Source organism: Mustelus asterias, chromosome 12 (genome assembly GCF_964213995.1).
Source record: "Mustelus asterias chromosome 12, sMusAst1.hap1.1, whole genome shotgun sequence".
In the NCBI taxonomy this organism is placed as follows: domain Eukaryota; kingdom Metazoa; phylum Chordata; class Chondrichthyes; order Carcharhiniformes; family Triakidae; genus Mustelus; species Mustelus asterias.
In genome coordinates, this window is record NC_135812.1 from 66,509,647 (window position 1) to 66,532,855 (window position 23,209).

Genomic DNA, 23,209 nt, shown 5'->3' on the forward strand with positions numbered 1-23,209 from the left:
AGGGGTAGGTTCTTTACCCAGAGGGTGGTGAGGGATTGGAATGCCCTGCCAGCATCAGTAGTAAATGCGCCTAGTTTGGGGGCGTTTAAGAGATCCGTAGATAGGTTCATGGACGAAAAGAAATTGGTTTAGGTTGGAGGGTCACAGTTTTTTTTTTTAACTGGTCGGTGCAACATCGTGGGCCGAAGGGCCTGTTCTGCGCTGTAATGTTCTATGTTCTATGTTATGTATCACTCCCCTCTCACCTCTAGTTTTAGATTCCCCTACGTTTGAGAAAAGATGTTGACTATCTACATTATCTATGCCCCTCATTATTTTAAAGACCTCTATAAGATCACCCCTAAGTGTCCTATGCTCCAGGGAAAAAGTCCCAATATATCCAGCCTCTCCTTATAACTCAAACCATCAAGTCCTGGTGGCATCCTGGTAAATCTTTTCTGCACTCTTTCTAGTTTAATAATATCCTTTCTATAATAGGGTGACCAGAACTGTACATAGTATTCCAAGTGCGGCCTTACCAATGTCTTGTGCAACTTCAACAAGACGTCCCAACTCCTGTATTCAATGTTCTAACTAATGAAACCAAGCATGCCGATTGCCTTCTTCACTACTCTGTCCACCTGTGACTCCACTTCTAAGGAGCCATGAACCTGTACCCCAAGATCTCTTTGTTCTATAACTCTCCCCAACGCCCTACCATTAACTGAGTAAGTCCTGCCCTGGTTTGATCTACCAAAATGCATCACCTCGCATTTATCTAAATTAAACTCCATCTGCCATTCATCAGCCCACTGGCCCAATTGATCGAGATCCCGTTGCAATCCTAAATAACCTTCTTCACCGTCCACTATGCCACCAATCTTGGTGACATCTGCAAATTTACTAACCATCCCTCCTAAATTCTCATCCAAATCATTAATATAAATGAAAAATAACAGTGGACCCAGCACCGATCCCTGAGGTACACTGCTGGTCATGGGCCTCCAATTTGAAAAACAACCCTCTACAACCACCCTCTGGCTTCTGTCATCAAGCCAATTTTGTATCCAATTGGCTCCTGTGAAATTTAACTTTATGCAACAACTTACTATATGGTACCTTGTCAAAGGCCTTGCTAAAGTCCATGTAGGCAACATCGATTGCACTGCCCTCATCTATCTTCTTGCTTCCTCCTTCAAAAACGCAATCAAATTCGTGAGACATGATTTTTCACTCACAAAGCCATGCTAATTGTCCCTAATCAGTCCTTGCCTCTCGAAATGCATGTAGATCCTGTCTCTCAGAATATCTTATAACAACTTACCGACTACAGATGTGAGGCTCACCGGCCTGTAGTTCCCAGGCTTTTCCCCGCAGCCCTTCTTAAACGAAGGCACAGCATTTGTCACCCTCCAATCTTCAGGCACCTCACCTCTGGCTGTTGACGGTTCAAATATCTCTGCCAGGGGATCTGCAATTTTCCTCCCCAGCTTCCCACAACGTCTTGGGATACACTTCATCAAGTGATGATGCGCTTTAAGACTTCCAGCACCTCCTTCTCTATAATATGTACACTCCTCAAGATATCACTATTTATAGCCCCAAATTCCCGAACATCTATGCCTTTCTCAGCAGTAAATGGTGATGAGAAATATTCATTTAGGATCTCACCCATCTCTTGTGGATTCGCACACAGATGACCTTATTGATTCTTAAGAGGCTCTACTCGCTCCCTAGTTACTCTTTTGCCCTTTATGTATTTGTAGAAGCTCTTTGGATTCTTATTTGCCTTATCTGCCAAAACAATCTCATGTCTCCTTTTTGCCCTCCTGATTTCTCTCTTAACTCTACTCCTACACCCTCTATACTCTTCAGGGAATCCACTTGATCCCAGCTGCCTATGTATGTCATATGCCTCCTTCTTCTTGACCAGGGCCTCGATATCCCGAGTCATCCAGGGTGCTGTACTTCTATCAGCCTTGCCCTTCACCCTTTACAAATAGCCTTGAGACGAAACATCCCGAGGCCTTGTTCATCGTGGCTGGGGACTGAAATCAAGCAAAGCTCAGGAGCGTCCTAAAAATATACCACCAACATGTCTCCTTTTCCACCAGAGGCCCAAAACGGCCGAGACCACTGCTACACAAACATTCCTACTGCTCTCTCGCCTGCCCACACTTTGGCAAATCAGATCACCAGGCTGTGCTCCTGCTCCCGGCTTGCAAGCAAAAACTGAAACGGGAGAATCCATCAAAGAAAGTCGTGCAATGTTGGTCTGAGGAATCGGATGATCTCCTGCAGGACTGGATCAGGAGACTGGTCAGTATTTAAAACTCTGTGACCAGCCTGAAAGAGTACATCACTACAGTAACTGACTTCCTTAGTAAGTGTGTAGAAGACTGTGTGCCAAAGCAGCAAATCAGTGTGTTTCCCAACCGGAAATCATGGATGAACAGGGATATCCACTGCTTGCTGAAGTCCAGGCGTTCAAGTCAGGCGACCCTGACCTATACAAGAAAGCCAGATATAATCTAAGGAGATCCATCAAAGATGCCGAAAGACAGTACTGGAACAAGCTAGAGTCCCAAGCTAGCTACACAGACCACTGCCGAATATGGCAAAGTCTGCAAGACATAACAGGCTACAAGATGAAGGCATGTAAAATCACCAGCACCAACGCAACCTTTCCTGATGAGCTCAATGCATTCTTTGCCCATTTTAGCAAGAGGTCAGCGAGAGCACGCCCTCCACCTGGAAGGTTCGGACGAACCTGTATCTGGGGTCACCATTGCAGATGTCAGAGCAGCCTTCTCGAAGGTCAACCCATGGAAAGCGACTGGCCCGGATGGGGCACCCGGACGAGCACTCAGATCCTGCATGGACCAGGTGGCGGGGGTATTTGCAGACATCTTCAACCTCTCTTTACAACAATCTGAGGTCCCCCCTATCTGCTCCAAGAAGATGACCATTATCCCGGTACCAAAGAAAAGCCAGACACCGTGCCTTTAGTGACTATCGTCCGGTAGCTCTTACACCCATCATTATGAAGTGCTTCGAAAGGTTAGTCATGGCATGAATCAATTCCGGTTTCCCAGATTGCCTGGATCCACTACAACTGCCGCAACAGGTTCACAGCAGACACCATCTCCCTGGCCCTGCACTCAACTCTGGAACACCTAGATAACAAAGACATCTATGTCAGACTCCTATTTATTGACTACAGCTCAGCCTCCAACACCATTATTTCTATAAAACTGATCTCCAAACTCCATTGCCTGGGGCTCAGCTCCTCCCTCTGCGACTGGATCCTGAACTTCCTAACCCACAGGTCACAATCAGTAACGATGGGCACCAATACCTCCTCCATGATCATCCTCAACACCATTGCCCCATAAGGCTGTGTCCTCAGTCCCTTACAATATTCCTTCTGACTGTGTGGCCAAATTCCCCTCCAACTTGACTTTCAAGTTTGCTGATGACACCACCGTAGTGGGTCGAATCTCAAACAATGATGAGATGGAATACAGGAAAGAGATAGAGAATCTGGTGACTGGTACGACGACAATAATCTCTCCCTCAATGTCAACAAAACAAAGGTGATAGTCATCGACTTCAGGAAGCATAGCAGAGGACATGCCCCTGTCTATATTAATTGGGACCAAGTAGAAATGGTCGAGAGTTTTAGGTTTTTAGGTGTCCAGATCACCAACAACCAGTCTTGGTCCCTCCATGCTGACACTATAGTTAAGAAAGCCCACCAACGCCTCTACTGTCTCTGTAGCTGACATGCCAAATTCGTTAGACCAACTTTTACAGATGCACCATAGAAAGCACTATTTCTGGTTGTATCACAGCTTGGTATGGCTTCTGCTTTGTCCAAGACCACAAGCAACTACAAAGGGTCGTGAATGAAGCCCAGTCCATCACTCAAACCAGCCTCCCACCCATGGACTCCATTTACACTTCCCGCTGCCTCGGGAAAGCGGCCAGCATAATTAAGGACCCCACACACCCCGGACGTACTTTCTTCTGTCAGATACAAAAGTCTGACAACACATACCAACCGACTCAAGAACAGCTTCTTCCCTGCTGCCATCAGACTTCTGAATGGACCTACCTTACATAAAGTTGATCTTTCTCTACACCCCAGCTATGACTGTAACACTACATTCTGCACTCTCTCCTTTCCTTCTCAATGTACAGTCTGCTTTGTCTGTATTGTGCGCAAGATACAATACTTTTCACTGTATACTAATACATGTGACAATAATAAATCAAATCAATTCAAATCATATGCTTGCAGAAGCGTTTGGTATCTGTGTTTACAGAATTTTAAATCTGTTTCATCGAATTGCATGCAAGTACCAATTAAATGGTAAAAACTGTTTTGAGAACGGGAACTCATTTATTTGACACTGAATCAAATAGTCAAATTCAAATGCCTTGTGCAAGTATATGAACAGAACATCGCGAAGGTCGATTAATACGTAGACACGTTATTATCACACAGAATCGCATAGAATCCCTACCGTGCAGAAGTAGGTCTTTTGGCCCACGTGAAAGACCAATTTACCCAGGAACATCCTCCCTTCCCCTGGCGGGCCTCCGCCTACCTGCACTATCCAGGTAACCCCGCGCATACACCATGGCCAATCCACCTAACCTGTGCATCTTTGGACTATTGGAGGTGGCACCCAGAGGAAACCCATGCAGATATGGGAAAACATACAAACTCCACGCAGTCACCCAAGGCCAGAATTGAACCTGGGTCCCTGGCGCTGTAAGGCAATGGTGCTAATCACTGTGCTGCCCTTAACTTATTATCATTTTCATTAATAAATGAATGGATTAATTATGACTTATTGGTGTTCCATAATTCATCTGAGCCTTTTCTGTGAGTTAGTGTGTGTGAAGGGGCAAAGAGTTAAAAGGAGTCCACATAATTTGGCATTTTCATTAGGCTGTTTTAAAATTAGAAAATGCCATAAAGGTAATTATGAAACTAAAAATGAGTGAAAATGCATTGATTCTCCAACTATCAATTTAAATTTAAAAGAGGAAATTGCATATTTTAAATGCAATTTCTGATAGCACAATGAGTTACTCATATAAAAATATATAAGCTGAAGTTATGTGACACAGGAGCCTCAGATTGGAGAAACAGCTTACAATTGAATTTCTATCTACATCTAAAATTGGCATGTCTGGATGGGGTTGAGTGGGATGTCTCACATTGCTACGTATCCCTCCAAGTGTGACATTAAACTGCTATTTGGGGAATTACTTATTGGGCACTAGACTGAGAGTTGCACAGTTGGTAAACCCATCCTGTTGCCACAGGCAACCATAACTTTGGGCCATTTAAATGCTGGTACTAGAAGAGAACAGGTCATAATATGACTATCTCTTGTAGTGGTGAGGAGTCTGAGCATTAAAGTAAGACTTCTTGGTTTTCCACTGGCAATCTTACAATGTTTGCTTTTAGTTTTCTGCCACTACATCTTCAAAATGCATCTGAAATCATTTTGAATTGATGTGAAAATGGTAGCATGACAACAGCGACAATGATTCCTGATGTTGACACAGGAATTCTTGTTAATGTAAGATGCAATGCAGTTCATGTTGAGTATTGAACTGCACTCTAGTATGAATCAAACTAGCTGGCATGGTGGCACAGTGGGTAGCACTGCTGCTCACAGTACTAGGAACCCTGGTTCGATTCTAGCCTTGGCTGACTGTGTGGAGTTTTCACGTTCTCCCCGTGTCTGCGTGGATTTCAACTGGGTGCACTGGTTTCCTCTCACAGTCCAAAGACGTGCAGGTTAGCTGGATTGGCCGTGCTAAAATTGTTCCTTAGTCCAAAAATGTGTAGGTTATGGGGAGTAGCGGGATAAATACGTGGGGTTACAGCATAGGGCCTGGGTCAGATGTTCTGTTGGACAGTTGGTGCAAACCTGATGAGCCAAATGTCTTCCTTCTGCACTATAGCGTTTCTATGATTCAATGCCTTCAAGATAGTAGAGAATGGAAGAAATGCAGTGTATAGTTGTAGAAAAAAGGTTTCTAACAAAATGGAATATATAAAAAAATAAATAATGCTTGAATTAGACCTCTGCACTCAACACCAAAATAATTGAATGGCGGAAATAATTTATCATTGAAAATGGGCTCACAGTGGCACAGTGGTTCGTATTGCTGTCTCACAGCACCAGGGACCTGGGTTTAATTCCGGCCTCAGGTCACTGTCTGTGTAGAGTTTGCATGTTCTCTCTTTGTCTGCGTGGGTTTCCTCCAGGTGCTCCAGTTTCCTCCCACACTCCAAACCTGTGCGGGTTAGGTGGATTGGCCATGCTAAATTGACCCTAGTGTCAGGGGGATTAGCCGGGTAAATATGTGGGGTTGCAGGAATAGAACCTGAGTGGGAATGTGGTTGGTGCAGACTTGATGGGCTGAATGGCCTCCTTCTGCACTGTAGGGGATTCTATGAAAACACGTCTTGGCTAACATGAAAAATTGAATACTGTGAGTCAATTTATGTGTCCTGGTGAATGTGAATACAATAAACAGGAGAAAAAAAGAAATATTCTCATTTAACCAATTCTTAATACTCAGACCTAATTAAATCTCTACAAAAATAGAAAATGCTGGAAAATCTCAGCAGTCTGACAGCATTTGTGGAGAGAGAACAGAGAGAAGAATCACCCAATCTTGAAACATTAGTTCTGTCTCTCTCCACAGATGCTGTCAGACTTGGTGAGATTATCCAGTATTTTCTGTTTTTGTTTCCGATTCCATAGTAATTTGTTTTTTAATTAAATGTCTAGTTCACATGGAACTATGCAGCAAACATCAGTGCCATAAGGTTTATTTTCTTTCTCTGTCTATACCTGTCACAGATTGCTCCATTTACGGCGTAATGGGGTGGTGTGTGTCATTGTAACCTGTTTGCAGGAAAACGCAACGATTGTTGATATTTATGAGATCCATTAAATCTTATTGGGTCAAATATGGCACGATGGTGTAAAGGAATCAGCAATTCATTCAATTGATAAATCATGTACTTAAATCTATAATTTTATAACATCCGGGGCAGATACATATATACTTTGCATGTGTTATTTTGATTTAAATATTATGTTGCACAGTTACCAGATATCCTCATCTCAGAGAAGTGTTATATTTCAGTCTGAAATGTAAACACATGCTGTTGATGTTATACGAGCCCAAATATTTGCACCGTCCACATTCTGGAGGGTAATGTAACATAATCCTTCAAGGAGTATTTGGAGATTTTGAAGCATTGCTTGTTCATGAAGCAAATATATTCATCCTTTCCAAAATTTGCAGGTCCGTTTAAAATTATGTTCTTTAAATCTATGTTCAAAATATTTTTAAATGTAACTATTCATTCATTCTTCGATTTCCTTTCACCATGCGCTATTCTGTAATCAAAAGGATAATTGCATTTCAAAAAAATGATCAGCTTTATACCTGAGGTTATAGTGAGAGGTCAACTTTTAAGCTTGGGATTTTCCTTCGTAAAAATTAATCAACCAAGGATTAGGGACATCATCAATAGTTAATATTAGTACAATATTGATAGGAGTACTGTTTCTTGATATTTTCTTCACTAACTTGGGGAATTAACTCAGATTTTTTCACAAAAAGTCTGCAATAATTAGTTTGCTTTCCCTTCCAGTTCAACATGCTCAGAAACCTATGTTTTTCTCATTCCTGCTGCTAATTTGTGCTACGGCTAATCTATACCTGAGTATTCAATCAAGAATGGGGCACTGCTGCTTCACAGCACCAGGGACCCAAGTTCAATTCTGGCCTCCGGTCACTGTGAGGAGTTTGTACATTCTTCCTGTGTCTGCGTGGGTTTCCTCCGGGTGCTCCGGTTTCCTCCCACTGTCCAAAGATGTGCAGGTTAGGTTGATTAGCCATGCTAAATTGACCTTAGTGTCAGGGGGATTAGCAGGTTAAACATGTGGGGTTATGAGAATAGGGCCTGGATGGGATTGTGATCGGTGCAGACTCGATGGGCTGAATGGCCTCCTTCTGCACTGTAGGGATTCTATGATTCTATGAAAAACCTGCAACAATGCCATTGAATTGCCAAATAGCCTGCATAATAAAAACGTAAGTGCTATACGTAACATTCAGCACATTATGCAAGCTGATGAGACAAATGTGAAATGAAGAGGACAAAGAAGTCCAAAAAAGGCGTACTCCCAGACAATATTTGCAAGTGGCTTCAATGTCCTCATTTAGCAGGACAACTCCAATCCAGCTAAGTACCATTCCATCACTCTACTCTCAATCATCAGCAAATTAATGGCAGGTATTGTCGACAATATCAAGTGGTGTTTACTCACCTGCTCATTTAAGATCACTTTAGGTTCTGTCAGGGGGACATGGCTCCTGACCTCATTATAGCCTTGGTCCAAACATGGACAAAAGAGGTGAATTCTGGAGGTGAGATGAGTGATTGCCCTTGATATCAAGCCAGTATCTAACCAAGTGTGGCATCAAGGAACATTAGTGAATTTAAAGTCAACAGGAATCAAAGGAGAAAGTTCTCAACTGGTTTGAATCATGCCTAACTTGAGGGAAGATGCTTATGGCTGTTGGAAGCCAAGCATCTTAGCCCCAGAACATTGCTGTAAGTGCACCGAAGGATAGCATCTACGACCAATCTTGTTGACCTGCTTCATTGATGAATTTTTTTCTATCATAAGGTCAGAAGTGGGGCTTTTCATTGATGATTTCACAGAATTTAGTAAAGTCTTGGATTCTGAAGCAGTTCGTATTTTTTATGGAAGTGATAATAATGTTTGCACAAGTGAAAGGGCATTATCATCTCCAACAAAAGACAATCGAACGATCCACCTTTGTCATTCAATAGCATCATCATCACTGAATCCCCACCATCAACTTCCTGAGAGTTACCACTGAGTAGAATCTTAACTGGATCAGCTATTAAATACTGTGGCAAAAAGAGCAGGTCAGAAGCTTGAAATTCTGCAGCCAATAACTCACTTTTTGACTCCCCAGAACCTGTTCAACATCTACAAGTACAAGTCCTGAGTTTGATCGAACACTCCCAATTTGGCCTGAATGAGTGCAGCTCCAACAACACTCAAGAAGCTTACCATCATCTAGGTTAAAGCAGCCTGATTGGTGTACCTCATCCACCACCATAAACATTCACTCCTTCCAACACCAGCACTGGCAGCAGTGTGTTACATCAAAAAATACACTTCAGCAACTGCCAAGGATCCTTTGATCGCACTTTTCAAATTTATGACCTCTACCACCTAGGAGATCAAGGACAGCTAACGTATGGGAACACCACCGCATGCATGTTTTCCATCAACTCACCCAACATCCTGACTTGGGATCATACTGCTATTCCTTCATCATCAATGGGTGAAAACACCTGAAACTCTGTCCTTTTTCAGGATTGTGGATGTATCTACCTCACATGAGCTGCTGTGGCTCACGAAGACAGCTCACCACCACCCTTCATCAAGGCAAATCGGGATGGGCAATAAATGCTGACCTTGCCAGCGACTCTCACATCCCATGAAGGAATAAAAACAAAAAGTAAAAACTGATGGGGGGAAAGCCAGTTTGACCCACAAAACTGTAAAATGATAACAATCAGTAAAGAAGGCAGTTATAACTTTATCACTTCGTTATTCTGTCCACTTGGAGTCATACTGCAAAATCCCCATGAATCATACGAGCCGATCTAACAAAAACAGAAGAGGGTTACAGGTGTCATGAATGATGCAGGATATAGAAATCATGAGTGCTATCCTCAAAATGTAAATTTATTTGCATAATTCGTGTGGAATGATTGTTGACCATTTGCACATTTAATGAGTTGCAGTCCTCTTGTTCAGTGCAAGGTTTGGGCAAGTAGCGCTTACACAAACTGGCTGATCCCATGGCATAGAGATTTATTGTTGTAGTGTCTATTCAATGCCTTATCCACTGAGTCCAAATGGGTGACAATAGAATTCATCCAGGTTTTCACTTCTCACCTTTGCATCCCGAATGAAACCCAATCTCCTCAAATGGAATTCCTTTGTAAGGTCTAGATCGTTCACTCTGACATGGTACATTTGGCCTGGAGTAATTATTTCCTTAGATCAAGTTAGCACCAGATTTTCCTTTGGGGAGAGGTTCTCACATCCCTGCTCGTGTTTCTTTTTGTCTCATTTTTACCGAAGAATTGCTTCAAAGGAATGAAAATAACACTAAAACAAGTGGTGTATAGGATTTACAGGTGAAGTAGTCACTCAATAATCAGAATGACATCATTGGAATATTGAAGCATTCATTAAACTGACTGGTTTTGTTCTTTTACAGTCATGTTGATCAGTTCACAATTTTGCACATCGACCTTTCCTGATATGAAATGAAAATATCCCACGTGCAGGTAAAATGGTGAGCGGCCACACTATTCAGCTTTCCCACTGGCAGCCGTTTACCTTTGTGTTGGCAGAATGACCTTCAAAAGACAAGGGGCCCGATTTTACCATTTGGAGTCTAAGGGCCGGATCCGGGCGTAATGCAGATCCGAGCCCGGAATCTTCTTTGCAGCGCGCCCATACGCTTTTTGCCGGCTCCAGTCCGATCCGCGCAGTGGGCGGGGCTTAGCGCTGCCGGAACGATCGGAGCTCTGAACTGCGCATGCGCAGTTCGAAAAAAAAAATCTGAAGCAAAGCGCCGGGAGGGTAGGGGGGGGAAAGAAAAAAACAGCAGAGAGCAGAGAGGGGGGGAGGATGGGGGGGGGAGCATGGACTTGGGAGAATCTTGCAAACTGAAAATAATGTAGCATCTTCTTTGTGCTGCCTAATTATCTATGGGAAAGGTAATTAAACTACAGTGTCCTAGTGAGCAATTAGTGACCTGTATAATACATTTGTGATCTGTAACTGGATTGTTGATGTCCCTGTAGCCATGAGCCAGGTGCTCAAATGTTCAGAGTCATGTGGTGAACATGGAAGAATTGTCCCCGTGGTGGAACTTGGTTGGAAATAAGATTCAAGGAGATGACTAAATCTGGGAAATCAACCAAAGTGAAAAGAAGTTTGTTTTGGCAACTCTTCTCTCACATTCCATGGCAGATGTGCCCCTACTTATGAATGTGATTTGCATGGGCAAAGTTGGGTGCAGCTAATCTGCCTCTGGAGCAGCCTTGGATCCTTTCTTTCATCTTGTTTTCATTTGAACATTGCACAGAATTAGAGGAATTCCCTTTGGAAGATAATGTCAAAATTATTTGCGCAGGAACTAAAAACCTGACAGTCAAAAATTTGGGAAAATATGGATGGGGGGAAATATATTTTGAAATATTTTCCCAAATTTTTGACTGTCAGGTTTTTAGTTCCTGCGCTTATAATTTTGACATTATCTTCCAAAGGGAATTCCTCTAATTCTGTGCAATGTTCAAATGAAAACAAGATGAAAGAAAGGATCCAAGGCTGCTCCAGAGGCAGATTAGCTGCACCCAACTTTGCCCATGCAAATCACATTCATAAGTAGGGGCACATCTGCCATGGAATGTGAGAGAGAAGTTGCCAATACAAACTTCTTTTCACTTTGGTTGATTTCCCAGATTTAGTCATCTCCTTGAATCTTATTTCCAATCAAGTTCCACCACGGGGACAATTCTTCCAAGTTCACCACATGACTCTGAACATTTGAGCACCTGGCTCATGGCTACAGGGACATCAACAATCCAGTTACAGATCACAACTGTATTATACAGGTCACTAATTGCTCACGAGGACACTGTCGTTTTAATTACCTTTCCCATAGATAATTAGGCAGCAGAAAGAAGATGCTACATTATTTTTAGCTTGCAAGATACTCCCAAGTCCATCCTCCCCCCCCCCAACCACAGATCCATCTGAGCCTGCCCCCCTCCTCCGGCGGACACCAGCGGAAGGCCAGGAAGGTGCTGCAGGCTCTCGAAGGACTGCAGGTCGGAAGGATGGTAGAGGGAGACCAGCGCTCGAGGTAGGTTGGGGGTGTACTCTGCCGAGGGGTCCTGCCTCCCAGGGGGGTCTGATCCGGGGGGGGGGGGGGGGGGTGTCTGCTGGGGGGGCCTGCCTCCCAAGGGGGTCCGATCCCGAGGGGGGGGGGAGGGGGGGATCTGCCGGGGTGGTTAGCGGGGGGAGGGGTCTGCGAAGGATGGTCGAGGAGGATGGGCTTCGGAGGTTCCCCTGCAGAATAGAAATCTGCTTCGGATTTTTATTCTGCAGGTCGCTTACAGCGCGGATCCGGAACAGACCAGAAGACGGTAAAGTGGGATTTGGCGGTAGAGTTGGACACGCGGTTCATTAAGTCAACTTAAATGCATGCTAATGCATTTAAATCGTCGGGCCGCACGATTCAGGCGCGGACTGGACCCGCGCCCGAATAGGGTGTCGGTAAAGCCGCGATCTGCTCGGATTCGGGTGCAGATCGCGTTAAAGGCCCGACGCCCAATTTTACCGCGATTTCGCGCCCGATCGGGCCCAAAGACTCATATATCAATGCCACCCCACCACCACTCCCAAGACCAGTGGAAGAGGGTGGAGGATTAAAGATGCAGAATGTAACCTGAACTGATTACAATCAGACCCACCACCTCTTTTATGGCAGTAGATACCAGGGCATTCAAGTATTTCATTGTGGAGTGGCAGCATGTTCATTAACAAATGTAAATCGACTCCTTTAATGCCATTGGGGTCCTCATTTTAAATTAACAGCCACTCTTCACTGGTTTCAGAAGGCACTAAAATCAGCAGTGAAATGGAGATGAGATTGTGTAGCATTTTTATGATTAAACATCAGAAAGCTCGATCCCAATACAGGTTCCATGCTCAAAGCTAGTTTCTCAGTTCCCTCTGGGATATAGTTTGACAAATGTGTCTGGTTTATGAGAGTCTTGAATTGATCAGATAGAGTATCACATGATGTTTGGTGCCATAGTTACTCTTGACTGGGCTTCACCAGAGGTGGAGAGTAAGAATTTACAGCAACAATGCTTTGCGATGGAAGAAGTTGCAAATGGCCAGCAATGATGGGAGCAACAGAGTGGCTGTGCCCTCGCAAACACTGCTCATTTAATGGATTGTACAGACAGAAGCTCAGCTTCCTTTGGGTTTCAGAGAAACATCACTTCCGATGGCTTAGATTGATACTTCAGGTGGACAGTACACATCCCAGGCTCCGAGATGAAGACCTGTTGCTTACTGGACCTCGCGGACACAAATTATCTGTGGTGATTGGCCTCTGATTTCTTCCAGGACACTTAGAGGTACTGTCAGTTGTACATAAATGCATAGGATATGCAATGGATGAATTGTTTGCCAGGGCTGGGTGGTATATAAACTTCCCCATGATTAAATTAGACTGACTGAGTGGGCACTCAGATTAATGTCTCTGGCTGGCTTGCCACAGGTGTGAGATGCAATCCACTGCACTTCTTGCCAAGCTATTATGGCTGTAAAATTGACCTCTTTAGCACCAATGGTGCAGGCACTGTGCAGACTCCAAACTGAAAAATTGTGTACCAAAATATTTCTGGCCAATTTTAGGACAATTATTGCTGCGTTGATGGAGGTACTGTCTGTGTCTGTGTTATTAGAGGATTTTTGGATTTTCCAGGGAGCAGTTCTATTTCTTGACAAGGGTGTTTAGAGGAACTGGTTGGCCTGTTAGGAGGAAGTCAGCTTCAGTAATGGGGCTATAGCTTTTGCCTCTCTGGCTTGCAGTATGATTAGGAAATGGAGCACAGGAAGTAGAGAGGAAATGTATTACACAAAGGGAGCAAGAGCATTTTCAACATAAAGACCTACTCACAAAGAGTTTTAAAGAAGTGCTTCTCCTGCTGCAACCTCAGCCAATAGCAGTGTGGTTTCTTAGGCTGTGTTTCACCAAGATGATGGTTACTGAACTGTGCCACTTCCTACAATTTAACCTGCAGCCTTATACCAGGATGGGGAATGATGCTGCCAGTGGCTGTCAAGGTTACTGCTGCCTTCAATTACTGCGCCAGTGGATCTTTCCAGATATGAAGAGGGAACATCAGTAACATCTCACAGTCCACCACTGTTGTTTGCTACATCAGAGAGGTGGGCAAAGCCTTTTTGTTGCAGAGGGGCCTTCATCATCTTCTTACAGGCCAGAGAAATGCAAGACTAGAGAATCATAAAATCCATAGAATCCCTACAGTGGAGGAGGACGTCATTTGGCCCATCGCGTCTGAACCGACAACAATCCCACCCAGGCCCTTTCCCCGTACATTTACTCCGCTAATCCCTCTAACCTACACGTCCCGGGACACCAAGGAGCAAGTTAGCATGGCCAATCAACCTAACCCGCACATCTTTGGAATGTGGGAGGAAACCGGAGCACCCGGAGGAAACCCACACAGGCACAGGAAGAATGTGCAAACTCCACATGGTGACCCAAGCCAGGAATTGAACCGAGGTTCCTGTGAGGCAGCAGTGCTAAGCACTGTGCCACCGTGCCGCCCCATATGAATTTGCCAGACTGGCAGGATTCACAATGATGTAAGATGCAATCAACTGCACTTCTGGCTTTGGCGAGCTCCACAAGTAAACAAGCGCTGCCACATGGTGTGCAACCTTTTCTCAAAGATAACTCTTTTTGAATATCTTCTACACTGGCAATAACCATAACACACCTATCCTGCACCAAGAAAACATTGGCATAGTGAAGCAACAGTTCCACTTTCTGGACTGCTCATAGGAGTCCTCCAGGATTAACAGGAATGAGTGTTCTAAGGTATTTTCCATAACCTTGCTACCATGAGGGCGCAGCCTTTGCCACCACAACTTTGGATGTTAGCTCAGATAGAGAAAGAAGAACAAGAGGAGCAGTAAGAAGATGATCAAAAGAGAATTGTCATAATAATAAAGTAAAAAAACACTGAATTATGTCTGGGAATATTGAGCTTTAAATAAGACCTGAGACTTTTTTTTAATGGGCACGCAATCCACTGGCTGAATTACTGCAGGGTAATTCTCTATGAGACAAAGGAAACCCTACCCTCTCACCAGAGCAATCAGGGACTAATTACCATATCTGGTAGAGACAATTATACGTAATGGTCACCTCACAACAAGATTTCCTGTGTAATACCCAAATGGATTTTTGTGGATTCGTCTTCACACTTGGAATATTCAATGCTGGGCGGGGGCGGGGGGGGGGGGGGGGGGGTGTGGGAGTTGGCGGGGTGGTGATCTTACCAAAAGAATTCTAAGTCCAGGATGGCCATGAAAACGAGGAAGATTCAAATCCATTTTTTGGGCGAGTTCAAATCTTCGATCTTATGTACTCAGTGCATGAAAAAACAACAGAAATGGTTTCTTGCCGGGAGAGGGAGGGCGGCAGAGCTTAAATACCCGAACGCTGGCTGAGAGCATTGGGACGCCCTTGCACCTGTGCAGGTCTCTAGCAATAGAGACCTGTTACTCCGCCTCTACTGCTCTCAGCCAGCCTCCCTGCCTAAACAAAGTATCCTCCAACTACACCTGGCCCCACCCGCTCGGACCGATCCCCCCCCGCCCGGATCGCCGGCCCGACTGCCCTGCGATCAGCTGCCCTCCCCCACCCCGCGATTGGCCAGCCAACTCCCTGCCAATCACTTGACCTCCACGCCCACCCCCATGGCCAGCCCTGATTGTCCCCCTCCCTCACCCCACTGATCCCTGATGCAGATGCACAGCGGTACCCCACCCTGCTCCCAACGATCCCTAATGCAGAGTGCACAGTGGGATCCCCCACCACCAACCAGCCTCCCCCGGTCTGGCTCCCCCCAGTAGGCCCCACCCTCTCTGGGTCTGGCAGTGCAAGTCTGTGTGGTGAACCATCGTTGGTTCCCACTGGATAGTACTGAGCCAGGATCTGGCCAGTACTACAAGGATGTACATATGTTACTGTTGGGTTGTGCTACTTGTTGCTGTTGGGGTTAAGGTGGGGTTGTTACACCTTTGTACTGTAGTGTTGTGGTACATCCCAGTCGGGCTCCGCCTCCTGGGAGAGGTATAAAAGTCCCTGCTCTGGCTGGGACCCCTTCAGTCTGGGATCGTGTATATAATTATTGGCTGCTTCATTACAGTAAATAAAAGCCTTTATTTCCCGAGCATCTAGCCTCGTGTTTGATAACGCGCATCAATTTTATTTACTGTTGTTAAACTCTCGTCGAAGAAAAAAAAAGAGTATGGAGCAGATCCTGAAGCCGGAACGCCTTACACTAGATCCACGTGCGGTGGGCGCCTCTAACACCTTCGACCACTGGCTGAAGTGCTTCGAAGACTACCTTGCAGCCTCCGCAGCGGTCACCACAGATGATGACAGACTCCGGGTCCTCCATGCGAGGGTAAGAGACACTGTCTACCTCGCGATCCGTGCGGCCACCGATTATACAAAGGCCCTCGAGCTTCTGAAGAAGCGTTATATCAAACCGCCCAATGAAATACACGCTCGTTACCTCTTAGCCACTCGACGACGGCAGTCTGGCGAAACGATGGAGGAATATGCGAACGAGATCCTACAGCTAGCCAGGGGCTGTTACTGCAAAGCTGTGTCGGCTGAGCAGAGCATGACCGAACTCGCCCGAGATGCGTTTGTGGCGGGAGTCGGATCGTCATACATTCGACTTAAACTATTGGAGAAAGGTAACCTTGTCCTTACCCAGGCAATCGAGCTAGCAGAGATGCTGGAGACGGCCTCCAAAAGCTTAGTATTGTATCCAGAAGACCACGTGGAGACAACGTGGCAGGAGCAGTCGCCAATCCCTCCTCGTCCCTCGGGTTCGAAATGCTGCGTAATGGCGTGCTCACACTCGGGCCAGACGACGGCAGCAGCTCCGGGCGGCCCGCGGTGTTACTTCTGTGGGGGAGCGAAGCATACTCGGCAACGGTGTCCCGCTAAGGCTGTGTTGTGCTCCGCCTGCGGTAAGAAAGGGCACGATTCGAAAGTGTGCCGATCTAAATCTAGGAACGGCAGTGCGGCCTGCGATTCTTCAGAGCACTGCTCTTCGTCGTCGAAATCATCGAGGGGTTCGTCCACGTGCGAGGCCAGGACGACGCCATTACGGTCGACGGAGTCGGAGGTGTGTGACCACCAGGGGTCGCTGAGTTTGGCGCCATCACCCACGTGCGACTTATGGGAGCGGCCATGTTGGTCGGCACCGACCGCGAACGACCAGCAGGGGTCCTCCTCATCGATTTCAGCTGCCTGCAGTGGCGCTCATGAACCAACAGTGGCGTCGATCATCCTGGACCAGGCCAAGCCTCATAGACTTGACAAATCTATGATGAACATCCAGGTAAATGACCACGTGATTTATTGTCTGTTTGACAGCGGGAGCACTGAGAGCTTTATCCACCCAGACACTGTGAAGCGGTGTGGACTCCGGATTCAACCTGCCAAACAGACAATCTCTATGGCATCGAGGTCCCTGTCTGTCACCGTGTTAGGGAGTTGCGTGGTAACTTTGACGGTGCAAGGCACAGTTTACGAGCGTTTCAAGCTCCTAGTGTTGCCGTACCTTTGCGCGCCAATACTTCTTGGACTAAACTTCATGGTCCACTTGAGGAGTGTAACCCTACAGTACGGTGGGCCACTCCCTTCACTGGCAGTGGGAGAACAGCAGCAGCCTCCAAATTGCCCAACGCGCCCCGCCTGTAGCCTCTTGACGCTGAAGATCACCACACCCTCCCTGTTCCAGAATCTTGTGCCAAGCTGCAAGCCCATCGCGACTAAAAGTAGGCGTTACAGCACTGAGGATCGGATCTTCATTAGATCTGAGGTTCAGCGGCTCCTCAAAGAAAGGATCATACAACCCAGCGCTGGTCCATGGAGGGCGCAGGTCGTGGTGGTCAAGAGCGGGAACAAACCCCGGATGGTCATTGACTATAATCAGACCATTAATCGATATACGCAGCTGGATGCGTATCCTCTGCCACGCATATCTGATATGGTCAATCAGATTGCGCAGTACCGGGTGTTCTCCACCATAGACCTCAAGTCTGCCTACCACCAACTCCCCATTCGCTCAGAGGACTGACAATACATGGCTTTTGAGGCGGATGGTCGCCTGTATCACTTTCTCAGGGTTCCCTTTGGTGTCACCAATGGGGTCTCGGTCTTCCAGAGTGCAATGGACCGAATGGTGGACCAGAACGGGCTGCGGGCTACCTTCCCGTACCTGGATAATGTCACCATCTGCGGCCATGACCAGCAGGACCACGACACGAATCTCCTGAATTTCCTACGCACTGCGTCTCGCCTGAACTTGACCTACAACAGGGAGAAGTGTGTGTTTCGTACGCGCCGTTTAGCCATCCTAGGATATGTGGTGGAAAACGGGGTCATTGGCCCTGATCCAGACCGTATGCGCCCCCTTTCTGAACTTCCCTTGCCTGCTAGTGCAAAAGCACTGAGAAGATGCTTAGGCTTCTTCTCTTATTATGCGCAGTGGGTTCCCAATTACGCAGACAAAGCCCGTCCGCTCATTAAGTCCACGACTTTTCCCCTAACGCCAGAGGCCCGATTGGCCTTCGATAAATTAAAAGCCGACATCGCGAAAGCTACGATGCACGCTGTTGACGAGTCCATCCCCTTTCAGGTGGAGAGCGATGCATCTGATTTTGCCCTGGCCGCCACACTTAACCAGGCAGGCAGGCCCGTCGCCTTTTTTACCCGCACCCTCCAAGGCCCCGAAATCCGGCATTCAGCGGTGGAAAAGGAGGCCCAGGCCATTGTGGAGGCCGTGAGGCACTGGCGCCATTACTCGGCGGGAAAACGGTTCACCCTGATCACGGACCAGTGGTCCGTGGCGTTCATGTTTAATAACACGCAGAGGGGCAAGATCAAGAATGACAAGATCTTGCGGTGGAGAATTGAACTCTCCACCTATAACTACGACATCATGTACCGTCCAGGGAAACTCAATGAGCCCTTGGATGCCCTCTCGCGTGGAACATGCGCCAGTATACAGGAGGACCGTTTGCAGGCTCTCCATAATGACCTATGCCATCCTGGGGTCACTCGGCTCTACCACTTTATAAAAGCCCGCAACCTGCCCTACTCGGTGGAGGACGTCAGGTCCGTAACAAGAAGCTGTCGGGTTTGCGCGGAATGCAAACCGCACTTTTACCGACCTGACCGGGCACATTTAGTCAAGGCCACTCGTCCCTTCGAGAGACTGAGTGTCGATTTTAAGGGCCCCCTTCCCTCAACAGATCGGAATGTGTACTTCCTCAATATCATTGACGAGTACTCTAGGTTCCCTTTTGTTGTTCCCTGCTCTGATACATCCGCTGCCACGGTTATCAAGGCATTCCCTGATCTCTTTACCCTGTTCGGGTACCCCGGCTACATCCATAGCGACAGGGGCTCGTCGTTCATGAGCGATGACTTGAGGCAATTCCTGCTCTCATACAGGATTGACTCTAGTAGGACCACGAGCTACAACCCTAGGGGTAACGGACAGGTGGAACGTGAGAATGCTACAGTCTGGAAGGCTGTCTTACTGGCGTTGAAGTCAAAAAGTCTTCCAGTCTCCTGTTGGCTAGAGGTGCTCCCTGATGCGCTCCATTCTATTCACTCCCTCCTGTGTACGGCAACCAATGCTACTCCCCATGAGAGGATGTTTTCATTCCCTCGGAAGTCTTCCTCGGGGATCTCATTACCGTCTTGGTTGACGTACTCAGGACGCGTCCTCCTGCGGCGACATGTAAGGGCCCGCAAGTCCGACCCGTTGGTCGAACAGGTCCATCTCCTCCACACCAACCCTCAGTATGACTATGTGGCATACCCTGACGGGCGAGAGGACACGGTCTCGATCCGAGACCTGGCGCCAGCAGGGGACGTAGCAACCCCTGTCGCTCCCATACCCCCTGTTACAAACCCCTTAACTCTTGTTTCTCCCCCGGACACGGCGCGGGCAGCATCGGGACCATTGCTTAACCCTTTTACTCCCGTGTACAGCTTGCCTGAGTCCAGAGGATGGTCGCCACTGCAGGGCATGTCAGGACCCCATGGACTACCGTCACCTCGGGGTCAACCAGCCTGTGAGTCCGTGGAAGAACAGCTGGACGCCGCCTTGGGGAGAACGCCTCCGCAAGTGCCTACTCCGGTGTCACCGCCGGTATTGAGGAGGTCACAACGACGGTGCGGTCCCCCTGACCGTCTGAACTTATAGACTGATGACACTTTATTCTGTTTTTTTGTACCCCGCCGGCCTTTGTTCTCAAAGGAGGGGTGAATGTGGTGAACCATCGTTGGTTCCCACTGGATAGTACTGAGCCAGGGTCTGGCCAGTACTACAAGGATGTACATATGTTACTGTTGGGTTGTGCTACTTGTTGCTGTTGGGGTTAGGGTGGGGTTGTTACACCTTTGTACTGTAGTGTTGTGGTACATCCCAGTCGGGCTCCGCCTCCTGGGAGAGGTATAAAAGTCCCTGCTCTGGCTGGGACCCCTTCAGTCTGGGATCGTGTATATAATTATTGGCTGCTTCATTACAGTGAATAAAAGCCTTTATTTCCCGAGCATCTAGCCTCGTGTTTGATAACGCGCATCAGTCTGGCACTATGCAAAGGCCTCCCCCCTTGCCCCCAACCTCCCCAGGGGGCCTCAATGGCCTCCAGTTCTACCGGCGAGGCCATCATGACAGGTCCCTGTTGCTGGGGACCAGCTGTGATCCTCCATTCCAGGTTCTTGCCGGCAGGATCACAGAGGCAAGTGAACCCCGACGATACCGTCCTGGTGTATTAAATCAGTGTAAAATTACATTTAAATATATTTAAATAAATTATTCAGCTTCGCGCCAGAAATGGGCATGCAGCTGATCGTGCTGGATATCCAGTGCCAGTAAGATCATGAGAGGGGAGAAATTGGGCATAAACCATGATTGCTTGTCTCTCGTGTGATTGTACCGGCTACCCCTGCCCATCAGCCCGGTGGGGTGCAATGGTAAGAGCACCCCCAAAGAATGGGTTTAAAGCCAGCTGAAAAGCTGCCCCACATTGTCTGTGTGTGCTCTGTGAGAACAAGTGCTGTAAAGTTTGACATAGAAATAAAAGCCAACAAACATACTCACATTACCCATGCAAATAGCCATTTTGCAAGAATCTCTCTCTCTGACTGTGGAAGTCAGTCAAGTCAGCAAAGACTGCAGCTGAACAAGAACCGGGTAGCGTCTCCGCCACACTACAGAACACTGCAATCGCAAAACTGACAATGTGGCAAAGATTAGTCATAAGACAGAGGATTGCGAAAGTCTTAGAAACCAACAAAAGTTGACCAAAAATGTAATAAAGAGGGAGCAAATAAACTAGGAGGGAAAACTCACGAGTAATATAAAAATGCACAGTAAGAGCTTCATTAAATATGCAAATAGGAAGAGAGGCCAAAGTTAAAATAGGCCCTTTAGAGAATGAGACTGGCGAAATAATAATGGAGAAGCAGGAAATGGCAGAGGAGTTAATTAAATACTTTGCACCAGTCATTACAATGGAAGATGCTAATATCATTCCAAAAAGATGAAATAATAAAGGGGCAAAGGGATGGGGAAAAGGCTTGGGGTTGGGGAGAAAATAAATATAACTATCACAAGAGAAAAAGTACTAGGGAAACTAACAGAGCTAAGTGCTGAGAAGTCCCCCGGGCCTGATGGGATGCATCCTTGTAAGTAGGAAGGAGGAAGTAGCTACTGAGATAGTGGATGCACAGGTAGCAGTAATCTCCAAAGAATCCTTAAATTCTGTAAAAATGCCAGAGGATTGGAAAACTGCCAATGTAACACTCTTTTTCAAAAAGGGAGGGAGACAAAAAACAGGTAATTAGAGGCCATTTAGCTGAACATCCAAACATTACAAAGGAACATCTGGCAGAGCATTTAGAAATACAAAACATAATCAAGCAGAATCAGTAGGGCTTCACGAAGGGGAATCATATCTGACAAATTTGTTAGAATTATTTGAGGTAACGAGCAGGATAGATAGTAAGGAACCAACAGATGTTGTATAACTGGAGTTCCAAAAAGCATTTGATAAGATACCGCACAAAAGGCTACTTAATAAGATAATAGTCCATGGTGTTTGGGGTAGTATATTAGCATGGGCAGAGGAATGGCTGAGAGAAGATAGAGAGTTGGAATAGGAGGTGCATTTTCAGGATGGCAACCTGTAACTAGTGGAGTGGAGTGCCACAGGGATCAGTAATTTACAATATATATTTAAGACGTGGATGAGAGGAGTGAATGTACTATTGTCAAGTTTGCAGATGACACAAAAATGGTTGGGAAGGCAAGTAGTGAGTCCACAGAGGGATATAGAGAAGAGTATGTGAGTGGGCAAAAAAAATTGGCAATATAATGGAGGAAAATGTGAAGTTTTGCACTTTGGTAGGAAGAATAAAGGAGCTGAATATTATTTAAATGGAGAAAGACTGCAGAAAGCTGCAGCATAGAGGGATTTGGGGATCCTCATATATAAATCAAACAAAGCTAGCATGCAATTCAGCAGGAAATAGGGAAGGCAAATGGAATATTGGCCTTAATTTCAAAAGGGACTGGAATATAAAAATAGGGAAGCCATGATAAAACTATACAAGGTACTAGTTAGACCACACTTGGAAGACTGTGAAGAGTTTTGGCTCCCTTAAAGAAGTATATACTGGAATTAGAGGAACTTCACTAGGTTGATCTTGGGTATGAAGAGAGGTTGAGTAGTTTGGACCCGTACTCATTGGAATTGAGAAGAATGAGAGGTAACCTTATTGAGACATATAGGATTCTCACAGGGTTTGTCAGAGTAAATGCTGAGAGGTTATTTCCCCTTGTTGGAGAGTCTAGCACCAGAGGGCCGTATCTCAGAGTAAGGAGTTGCCCATTTAAGACAGTGCTCAAGAAAAATTTCTTCTCTCAGAGAATACTGAATTTATGGAATTCTTTCCTCTGAGGCTATAGAGGCTGGGTCATTAAATATATTCAAGGCTGGGGTAGACAGATTTTTAATCAGTAAGGGAGTGAAGGGTTATGGGAACAAGGCAAAAGATTGGAGTTGAGGAAGATCATATGAGATCAGTCATGATCTCATTGAACGGCAGAGCAGATTCAATGGGCCAAATGGACTACTTCTGCTCCTATGTCTTATGGTGCAATGGTCCCCTGGGACATTGCCTCAAT

At 46.2% G+C, this 23,209-nt stretch overlaps 1 protein-coding gene across 43 annotated transcripts in view; it reads right to left on the reverse strand.

Annotated features, from left to right (window-relative positions):
* Positions 1 to 23,209, reverse strand: part of gas7b (growth arrest-specific 7b) — a 718,490-nt gene that overhangs the window by 578,020 nt on the left and 117,261 nt on the right. For 4 of the 43 annotated variants that reach the window (XM_078225378.1, XM_078225382.1, XM_078225379.1 and 1 more), the window contains one exon: positions 21,122 to 21,255. The exons of the other annotated variants lie outside the window; for them this stretch is intronic. The gene's annotated coding sequence lies outside the window, so the exon portion shown is untranslated. The remainder of the gene's footprint in view (positions 1 to 21,121; positions 21,256 to 23,209) is intronic. 43 annotated transcript variants of the gene reach the window in all.